The sequence below is a fragment of the Dendrobates tinctorius genome, unplaced genomic scaffold (assembly GCF_039654945.1).
Source record: "Dendrobates tinctorius isolate UK_male_01 unplaced genomic scaffold, ASM3965494v1 ptg000046l, whole genome shotgun sequence".
NCBI lineage: Eukaryota > Metazoa > Chordata > Amphibia > Anura > Dendrobatidae > Dendrobates > Dendrobates tinctorius.
Genome location: NW_027361714.1, coordinates 68,789,887 through 68,799,555, shown reverse-complemented (window position 1 = coordinate 68,799,555; position 9,669 = coordinate 68,789,887).

The window sequence follows — 9,669 nt, the reverse complement described above, 5'->3', positions numbered from 1 at the left end:
AACATACATACTACATATATACTACATGCATGCAACATGCATACTACATATATACTACATGCTACATACATACTACATATATGCTACATATATACTACATGCATGCTACATACATACTGCATGCTACATACATACTGCATGCTACATACATACTGCATGCTACATACATACTACATATATGCTACATACTACATATATACTACATGCATGCTACATACATACTGCATGCTACTTACATACTACATGCTACATACATACCACATATATACTACATACATACTACATGCATGCTACATGCTACATACATACCACATACATACTACATACATACTACATACATACTGCATGCATGCTACATACATACTACATGCTACATACATACTACATATATACTACATGCATGCTACATACACACTACATGCTACATACATACCACATATATACTACATGCTACATACATACTACATGCATGCTACATACATACTACATGCATGCTACATACATACTACATGCTACATACATACCACATACATACTACATATATACTACATGCATGCTACATACATACTGCATGCTACATGCATGCTACATACATACTACATACATACTACATGCTACATACATACCACATATATACTACATACATACTACATACAATACATTCATACAATACATACATAGACATACAGTACATATAACATAGAGTAACATACTTACCAATACTTGTCACATTGTTCCCCGAAGCCATTGTCTTTTACGGAATAAATATTAACATAACAAACCACAAAAATACTCACCCACGATCCGAAGCAGTCCACGAGTGTGTCCCACGACGATCTTGGGTAGAGAACTGCAGCATCAGCTGATGCCGCCGTTCTCTACGAGCTGCAGGAATCCAATGACGGAAGGTAGGTATCCTTCCGCACTGTATTCCTCCGCCACTTAAAAAAAAAAAAGTCCCTAGTCTCACTTTATGCCATTGCTGTGTGGGAATTTCCCACGCAGCAATGGCATAAAGTGAGACTAGGGACTTTTTTTTTTTTAAGTGGCGGAGGAATACAGTGCGGAAGGATACCTACCTTCCGTCATTGGATTCCTGCAGCCCGTAGAGAACGGCGGCATCATCTGATGCTGCAGTTCTCTACCCAAGATCGTCGTGGGACACACTCGTGGACTGCTTCGGATCGTGGGTGAGTATTTTTGTGGTTTGTTATGTTAATATTTATTCCGTAAAAGACAATGGCTTCGGGGAACAATGTGACAAGTATTGGTAAGTATGTTACTCTATGTTATATGTACTGTATGTCTATGTATGTATTGTATGAATGTATTGTATGTAGTATGTATGTAGTATATATGTGGTATGTATGTAGCATGTAGTATGTATGTAGTATGTATGTAGCATGCATGTAGCATGCAGTATGTATGTAGCATGCATGTAGTATATATGTAGTATGTATGTGGTATGTATGTAGCATGTAGTATGTATGTAGCATGCATGTAGTATGTATGTAGTATGTATGTAGCATGCATGTAGTATGTATGTAGCATGTAGTATATATGTGGTATGTATATAGCATGTAGTATGTATGTAGCATGCATGTAGTATATATGTAGTATGTATGTAGCATGTAGTATGTATGTAGCATGCATGTAGTATGTATGTAGTATGTATGTAGTATGTATGTGGTATGTATGTAGCATGTAGTATGTATGTAGCATGCATGTAGTATATATGTGTTATGTATGTAGCATGCATGTAGTATGTATGTAGTATGTATGTAGCATGCATGTAGTATGTATGTAGTATGTATGTAGTATATATGTAGTATGTATGTGGCATGTAGTATGTATGTAGCATGCATGTAGTATATATGTAGTATGTATGTAGCATGTAGTATGTATGTAGCATGCATGTAGTATATATGTAGTATGTATGTAGCATGTAGTATGTATGTAGCATGCATGTAGTATGTATGTAGTATGTATGTAGTATTTTTTTTTTTTTAACATTTAACACATTAGCCGGATGATGGGACTACTACTGTCCCATCATTGGCTAATGATGGGACAGTAGTAGCTTCAGATTATCTAAAGCTGAAAATGAACTGAGGCTTGCAAGAGATGTCAAAAGCAATAATAAAGGATTTTGGGGATATGTCAAAAGTAAAAGAAAAGTCAAAGATGCTATACTATTTTTACAGGATGAAAATGATGAAATGGTAAGACAGGATGTTGAGAAGGCTGAACTTTTAAATTCCTATTTTGCATCTGTTTTCTCTCAGAAAGGAAATGCAACATCAACTGTTATTCACTGTCCTATTAAGGGAATAGAAGAATCCAGGATATCTATAAACAGAAAGATAGTGCGGAAACACTTAGCTAACCTAAATGAATTCAAGTCTCCAGGTCCAGATGAAATACACCCCAGAGTACTGAAGGAGATAGCAGAAGAAATTTTTGAACCCCTCTCCATAATCTTTGAAAATTCTTGGAGAACAGGAGAAGTGCCAGAAGACTGGAGAAGAGCAAATGTTGTTCCTATCTTCAAAAAGGGGAAGAAGGTGGACCCAGGCAACTATAGGCCGGTGAGTCTGACTTCTATACCAGGAAAGATCTTTGAACAAATTATTAAACAACATGTATGTCAATACCTGGATAAGAATGAAGTGATTAAACAGAGTCAGCATGGGTTTGTAACTGATAAGTCATGTCAGACTAACTTAATTTCCTTCTATGACGGTATCACTGATTGGGTGGATCAAGGAAATGCTGTAGATATAGTATATCTTGACTTCAGCAAAGCATTTGACAAAGTCTCTCATACAATCCTTATTGAAAAAATGACTAAGTATGGAATGGACAAGGCAACTGTTAGGTGGATTCATAACTGGCTTAGTGATCGGACCCAAAGAGTGGTCGTAAATGGCTGCACATCCAGTTGGAAGAATGTCTCAAGTGGGGTACCACAGGGCTCTGTCCTGGGCCCTGTATTGTTCAACATCTTTATCAGCGATTTAGATGAAGGAATTGAGGGTAAACTGATTAAATTTGCTGATGACACAAAGCTAGGAGGGATAGCTAATACTAGAGAGGAGAGAGAGAGGATTCAAAAAGATTTAAATAAACTGGAGAAGTGGGCAGCAACTAACAGAATGGTTTTTAACAGGGAGAAATGCAAAGTACTACATCTGGGCAATAAAAATGAAAAAAGCATATATAGAATGGGAGGAATAGGGCTAAGTGACAGCACATGTGAAAAAGACTTGGGTATACTAATAGATCACAGACTGAATATGAGTCAACAGTGTGATGCAGCAGCAAAAAAGGCAAATGCAATTCTAGGATGTGTTAACAGAAGCATACAGTCTAGATCACGTGAAGTCATTATTTCCCTCTACTCCTCTTTGGTCAGACCTCATCTGGAATATTGTGTCCAGTTTTGGGCACCACATTTTAAAAAAGACATCAACAAACTGGAGCAAGTTCAGAAAAGAGCGACCAGAATGGTGACCGGTCTGCAAACCCTGTCTTATGAGGAAAGGTTGCAGGATTTGGGAATGTTTAGTTTGCAAAAGAGAAGACTGAGAGGAGACTTAATAGCTGTCTACAAATATCTAATGGGCTGTCACATTGTAGAAGGATCAACTTTATTCTCATTTGCACAAGGAAAGACTAGAAGCAATGGGATGAAACTGAATGGGAAGAGACACAGATTAGATATTAGAAAAAACTTTTTGACAGTTAGAGTGATCAATGAGTGGAACAGGCTGCCACGGGAAGTGGTGAGTTCTCCTTCAATGGAAGTCTTCAAACAGAGGCTGGACAGACATCTGACTGGGATGATTTAGCGAATCCTGCTTTGAGCAGGGGGTTGGACCAGATGGCCCAGGAGGTCCCTTCCAACTCTATGATTCTATGATTCTATGATTCTATGATTCTAATGTGTCAATCACTGTCATGGTAGCAGGCATCGCCAGATGGGACTTATAGTCCCATCGGACGATGCTTGCACAGACCCCCGGACATCAGCACAGCCCCCCGGCAGGCCGGCACAGCCCCCCGGCAGGCCGGTACAGACCCCCACAGGGTGCACAGACCACCGGCAGGCCGGCACAGCCCCCCGGCAGGCCGGTACAGACCCCGGGCAGTCCACACAGCCCCCCGGCAGGCCGGCACAGCCCCCCGGCAGGCCGGTACAGACCCCGGGCAGTCCACACAGCCCCCCAGCAGGCCGGCAGAGACCCCCGGAAGGCCCGAAATGACGGCGCATCATGATGCGCACACACCGCGCATCATGATGACGTCAGGCTGTCAATCAACTTTGAACTTCCGATTCCGATGCCGACTTCCGATATTGAAAAAATATCGGAAGTCGGTATCGGAATTCCGATACAGCAAGTATCGGCCGATACCCGATACTTGCGGTATCGGAATGCTCAACACTAGTCGTCATGTATTACCACCCAGAACTAATGTTATTGCCACACTGTTATATGTGTTACCATTTGCTGTAAATATGTTGTGCTTCATTGTATAATGTTGTATTTTAGATAGGGAAAGTGTAGTGCACCCTTTGGACACTAGAGGGGGGCACTTTAGTATATAGAGATCTTAGTAGGATAGGGTTAAGTGTAGGAGGACCTGCTGGGAGTTAAGGATAGGTTAGAAGGAAGTTAGTTCAGACGTGGTCAGGGTGCCCGAAGTGTCCACATGAGCTATAGGTTCAGGACGGCTCAGCAGCCACGCAATGTTAAGTAACGAAAGTCCAAGTTATCCACAGCTATCGGACATCAGTTCAGTCAGCCAAAACTGTAGAGAAGCTGTGGCAACTCATAGCCTGGGCGGGCGCTCTTAGGGCGGGAGTAGGACGAAGTGAGGAACAGAAGGATGCTGTAACTTCACAGGGAGCGGTACAGATGGGTCAGATGCTTTTCCCGAGGCAACTAAACTAGATGGCGGATGATTTCAAGTCTGGGGCAAAACAGCCAGTAGGAATTGTCATCATGGCAAGGTTAGGCCAGGAAGAAACTGGGAAGCAGTCTAAGATAGTCCAGTCTGGGTATGTGCCATATACTGTAGAAGCCTCAGCAAATTAAGGAAAGCTAAGGAAGCAAGAAAAGATGGATGTGTTATCAATGATGTGTCAACTGTGGATATATTGTGTGACGTTGTTGTAGGGTCTGTGGGCCGGGCTGGGGGGTGGTCCCTCTGTATACCGTGCAGAGACGTACAGACACAAGCTGGAGGCAAGTTTCGGGTGCAACAGGTCCAAGTTTATTCTCTCTCTCGCCGTCCGCCAGACGGCCTCACAACACACCGCACTTCTCTTCACAGCTCTCCGGTTATAGAACACATTGCGACACCGTACTTTCTCCGAGGACATATATGTACATACCTTCCCCTTTACACTCTGCGACGCTTCTGACAGCTCTTTCACTCTGGCCGCCGTAGGCCTGTGCACCAACAGTAATTTTACTGGTCAAACATCGTTCCAAATACGGTGTCCTACACCCGGAGCCTCGTCTATACTGCGGTACTTTATGTCAGGACCACCCCCCTGACTTCCTTTCTCCTCAGTCCCCCTGGTTGGGTTTTCCTCACAGTGCAGCAACTGTCACAGTCTCCTTGTCACTTGAGCTCCCCCTGGGGACTGGAACTTTCTGGAACCCTCCTATCAAATTTATAACTTTCCCAGTTCCCTATAACTCCGCCCCCCATGACCAATGGTTTCTTAGCCCTAAGCTGATGTCAAGTCCTATGCTCACACTCCTACCTGCCCTCTAATGTCAGTTCAAGGTACTGCACGTCACCTACACTTTCCTAGCTGTTTTCCCTTTTTAAATCTGACCAGTCAGTCCGTCCATCAGGTCACCTTCCCTTCATTGTCAGTAAAGAAACCATTCAAGTTACCATGGACTGTGTCTCAGTTACTGGGAGTCATCTCGGAGAGGGGCCATCGCCACTTGGATAGTGCCCAGGGGGACCCGAACCTGAAGACGCAGGTACGCCGAACAGTGGATTGAATTTTTCAGTGAGTGAAGGCCTGATCACTGATGCTTTAGTGTCTCTGGCAATGACTATAGTCCTGGCCGACCATTACACGCATACAAGCTGTTTTCTATAGCGCTTGCTAGCGCTGCTCTAGTCTTGTCGAATTGAGAAAGTCTGCTAGCTTCAGAGCTTCCTCGTGATAAACATTTCACTCACCCATGTCACTATTCTAAACTGCCAATCTTCAGGAATGCACCACCCACAGGCAAGAAGGAAGCAGGTAGGCTAGGGAGTGGTGAGCTCCTGAAGACCAGAAATGTGACAACTGCAATAATGACATTTATAACACTATAGAGGATCAGTCTTATTAAGCTTACCCCTTTTCTGTAAACTAGTCAGAGTCTGCAGGTCTTTTCAATCGATATTACTAAGAAATCTGCTGTACAAAAGGTTGTGCAAGGTACAGGGCCAGTTTAAAGGAACATGGATTCCTTGGCAACATGCAAAGTAACCCCATCATCATTTTTATTATTTTAATAACTTCAAAATATCTAATAGTCTAAGTGTAATTTTATATTACATGGCAAAATGTAAGATTCTTCTAGAGCAGAGGTGCAAAATCTACAACCCGGTGACCTTGTGGTCTGCGATTTGCACCAACCAAATGGACGCAAAAATGCTTGTCTGATAGGTTAACTTCTCTGAGGAGCAGTGACTGGCAAGTACTAATGGTGCACTGTGTAGACATCTCTGGGTGACTCATAGATCAGGAGAAAGAGGTCTCTAAATCAGTTTTGCACTTCAAAAAAGAGTACATGAATTAGCCAGGTTGCTGTGTCTGCGGCTTGGTCCACTGTAGTTTATGGAAATTGTGAAACATTAAGCAGTAAGTGACAGCAAGTTGTGAGATGCAGTGATAGACAGAAGGCAGAGCTAGGGTTAGCAAATTTAACAATTTTTAATTTAACAGGGGGATAACTCCTTGCAGGGAGATGAAGGGTTAAGTGGGGGAATAGCAGTCCAATTGCAAAGGATATGCAGAGTTAGTAAACAAAGTGAGGGCAGTTCTCTTGTGACCCTATTGTGTCAGGAGTTCCTTAGACTGCAGGTAATATTTGGGGATTGGTAGCGCCAACAATGGCGGGCACGGTACTTGTCCAAGAAGATTCTGTTGGTAACGGTGGTCTGTCTTCTGGCAGCAGCGGTCGGCACCATCCGCTAAGCCCCTAGTCCATGTGCATATGTGGCCGGAATAAACAAGGACGCAGCACTATCAGGGTCCACCATGGGCGGGCAGGTATATGCTGGTAAGATGGGCCGCAAAAGTCTATCCAGCACCCGGTTCTCTCTATGTGGCACGTGCGCTGTACTTATGGTCGCGACACGCACGGCACCTCGCTCTCTGCCAGCTACCGGGCACACTGCGCTTCTCCTGTAATCACCGCTGATGATGGCGGGAGTACCAGGACATGGGCCAGCGCAGTTCCGTTGCTCAAGGGACGGAGCACACCTCTCTCTGTGCTGAAGGCTGCCTGCTCCCGCCAAGACTTACTGCTTCCGCGCACGCTGTCGCCGCTTAGACATGCCCCCTGCTTCCGAGTGCAAAGGTCTGTCCAGTCTCTTACTCTTTCCTCCAGACAACAAAGGAGAGCCCCGACAGTTCTGGACCCAGCACAGAACAGATACCCTCGACCTGGTTCTCCTCCTCCTTACATAAGCACAGAACCCATAACCTATTATAGTGGACCATGTGAATGCATCACCTCTTCTTCTTTAGGGTAAATTCACAGTTTTTTACGAGGCTTTATATGCGGATATTATGGCAAAATCCACCTTAAAAAATTATTTCAAATAGTCGGAATAAAGCTTCCAATTGATTTTACCTGGAAATGTTCAATATATTGTGAAATCATAGAAATTGAGAGCCCTTCACAATGGCAAAATTTACCACCCTCTTAAATCTGTACATGGTAGTTGAGCACTCAAAGCAAAAGTCTATATACACATTTCAGTTTAACACACAGACTTCTCGCTGTCATCTGAAGGATTTCTCCTGGCCTCCAAACATTCTTTAACCCCTTCCTGACATGAGACGTACTATCCCGTCCACGGTACCCGGGCCCGTATGACCGGGGACGGGATAGTACGTCTACCGCGATCAGCGGTGCCCACGTGGTGAGCGCCGCTGATCGCGGCCGGGTGTCAGCTGATTATCACAGCTGACACCCGGCAAAATGTGTCAGGGGCGGTCACGGACCACCCCCGACACGTTAACCCCTTGCACACCGCGATCAAACGCGATTGCGGTGTACCGGGAGTTAAAGGGAAGCATCGGCAGGGAGGGGGCTCCCTCCGTGCTTCCCTGAGCCCCCCACGGCAGCACAATGTGCAGCGCTGCTGCGGGGGGCTCCTTTCCTCCAGGCCCCCGAATCCAAGATGGCGACGGGGGCCTTCGGGGGCCTGGGGAAGTTGGCTTCCTCAGTGCCTGCAAAGCGCAGGCATGAGGAAGCCTTGTGCACTGCCTGTGACAGATTGCTGATCTGTCACAGTGATCTGTGATGTGACAGATCAGCGATCTGTCACAGGACAGTGATGTCCCACCTGGGACTATGTAATAAAGTAAAAAAAAAATTAAAAAAAAGTGTAAAAATAAATTTAAAAAAATCGCCAAATAAATTAGTAAAAAAAAAAAATATTCCCCAATAAATTCATTTTTTGAAAACAATAAAAAAAAAACCAATAAGAGTACACATATTAGGTATCGCCGCGTCCGTAACGACCTGCCCTATAAAACTGTCCCATTAGTTAACCCCTTTAGTGAACCCCTTAAAAAATAAAAATAAAAAACGAAGCAAAAAATAATGATTTATTATCATACCGCCAAACAAAAAGTGCAATAACGCGCAATCAAAAAGACGCATATAAATATCCATGGTACCGCTGAAAACATCATCTTGTCCTGCAAAAAACAAGCCACCACACAGCATCATCAGCGAAAAAATAAAAAAGTTATAACTCGCAGAATAAAGCGATGCAAAAATAATTATTTTTTATATAAAATAGTTTTCATTGCATAAAACCGACAAAAACATAAAAAAACGACCTAAATGAGGTATCGCTGTAACCGTACTGACCCGAAGAATAAAACCACTTTATCAATTTTACCGCACGCGGAACAGTGTAAACGCACCCCCCCCAAAAGAAATTCATGAAACGCTGGTTTTTGTTCATTCTGCGTCCCAAAAATCGGAATAAAAAGCGATCAAAAAATTTCACGTGCCCGAAAATGGTACCAATAAAAACGTCAACTCGTCCCGCAAAAAATAAGACCTCACATGACTCGGTGGGTCAAAATACGGAAAAATTATAGCTTTTGTGGTGATGCAAAAACTATTTTTACAATAAAAAGCGTCTTTTAGCGTGCGACAGCCGCCAAACATAAAAACCGCCATAAATAGTAAATCAAACCCCCCGTTATCACCCCCTTAGTTAGGGAAAAATAATAAAATAAAAAAAATGTATTTATTTCCATTTTTCCATTAGGGTTAGGGCTAGGGTTAGGGCTAGGGGTGTGTTGGGGTAGGGCTAGGGTTAGGGCTAGGGTTAGGGCTAGGGTTAGGGCTAGGGTTAGGGCTAGGGTTAGGGTTAGGGCTAGGGTTAGGGGCGTGTTGGGGT